At 47.0% G+C, this 1625-nt stretch overlaps 1 pseudogene; it reads right to left on the bottom strand.

The window, feature by feature from the left end:
- On the bottom strand, window positions 1-1126 carry LOC146446217 (small subunit ribosomal RNA; annotated as a pseudogene; the record flags this gene model as incomplete).
- Between the last annotated feature and the right edge of the window lie 499 nt (window positions 1127-1625).

Here is a 1625-nt window from a genome sequence, read left to right as displayed (position 1 = left end):
TGCAACCATACTTCCCCCGGAACCCAAAAACTTTGGTTTCCCATAAGGTGCCAAAGGGGTCATCCAATAACACCCTCTGATCCCTAGTTGGCATCGTTTATGGTTAGAACTAGGACGGTATCTGATCGTCTTCGATCCTCTAACTTTCGTTCTTGATTAATGAAAACACTCTTGGCAAATGCTTTCGCAGTAGTTCGTCTTTCGTAAATCCAAGAATTTCACCTCTGACAACGAAATACGAATGCCCCCAATTGTCTCTCTTAATCATTACTTCGGTTCCAGAAACCAACAAAATAGAACCAAAGTCCTATTCCATTATTCCATGCTTACGTATTCAAGCGCTGGCTTGCTTTGAACACTCTAATTTTTTCAAAGTAAACGTCGCAGATCCTGAGCACACTCAGTTAAGAGCACACCCAGTCTTTGCGAGGAAGAACAGCCCGGCCAGTAACATACCTTGCGGCAGACCGGCCGAGCCATCCCGAAATCCAACTACGAGCTTTTTAACTGCAACAACTTTAATATACGCTATTGGAGCTGGAATTACCGCGGGTGCTGGCACCAGACTTGTCCTCCAATGGATCCTCGTTAAAGGATTTAAGTTGTACTCATTCCAATTACAAGACTTGTAAAAGCCCTGTATTGTTATTTCTTGTCACTACCTCCCTGAGTCAGGATTGGGTAATTTGCGCGCCTGCTGCCTTCCTTGGATGTGGTAGCCGTTTCTCAGGCTCCCTCTCCGGAATCGAACCCTAATTCTCCGTCACCCGTTGCAACCATGGTAAGCCACTACCTTACCATCGACAGTTGATAGGGCAGAAATTTGAATGAAACATCGCCAGCGCAAGGCCGTGCGATTCGATCAGTTACTATGAATCACCAAATGACCGGGCAGAACCCGCATTGGTTTTTAATCTAATAAATACATCCCTTCCAGAAGTCGGGACTTTTCGCATGTATTAGCTCTAGAATTACTACGGTTATCCAAGTAGTAATGGTACAATCAAATAAACGATAACTGATTTAATGAGCCATTCGCAGTTTCACAGTACAAGTGCTTATACTTAGACATGCATGGCTTAATCTTTGAGACAAGCATATGACTACTGGCAGGATCAACCAGGTAACTATCCACCGCAGGGAACAGAAGTTCCTTGCTAAGCGGCCCCCCTCCGCAGAGGGAGAGCAAGCTTTCTTAGATTTTGCCTCCACGGGGGGAACCCATGAGCCAAACGGACCACACGGTCCCTCGGTCAAGGGAAACCCCGTCTTGTTTGCCACGTCTTTCTCACAACTGGACCCGTGCACAGTTCAGGCATACCTGTCAGACTCGCCAAGCGAGCTGAAGGAAGGCAAGAAAAGTGCTTCTGCGAAGGAAAATATCCTCCTGCTCTTTTGTCTCTATCATTAGCCAAAGGCTAGCGTACACAACTTCCATCTACACTCTGCCTGCCACTACAGTGACAATGCTTTCGGGCATCATCTTTTCCCTCCTTCGAAAGGAAAGCTACAAGCCCAACTTTCCTTGCCCGTTAGTCAATTCTGCCCTCTATTTCTCCGCCTTGCCGCCGTGGAACATAAGGGACAGGGTTTACTAGCCAGCTCCTCTCGGAACCTTTGCGACC

Source organism: Pavona decussata, unplaced genomic scaffold (assembly GCF_977016875.1).
Source record: "Pavona decussata unplaced genomic scaffold, jaPavDecu1.1 SCAFFOLD_3656, whole genome shotgun sequence".
Taxonomy (NCBI): domain Eukaryota; kingdom Metazoa; phylum Cnidaria; class Anthozoa; order Scleractinia; family Agariciidae; genus Pavona; species Pavona decussata.
The sequence above is the reverse complement of the archived record's forward strand: the minus strand, read 5'-3'. Positions and strand labels throughout refer to the sequence as shown.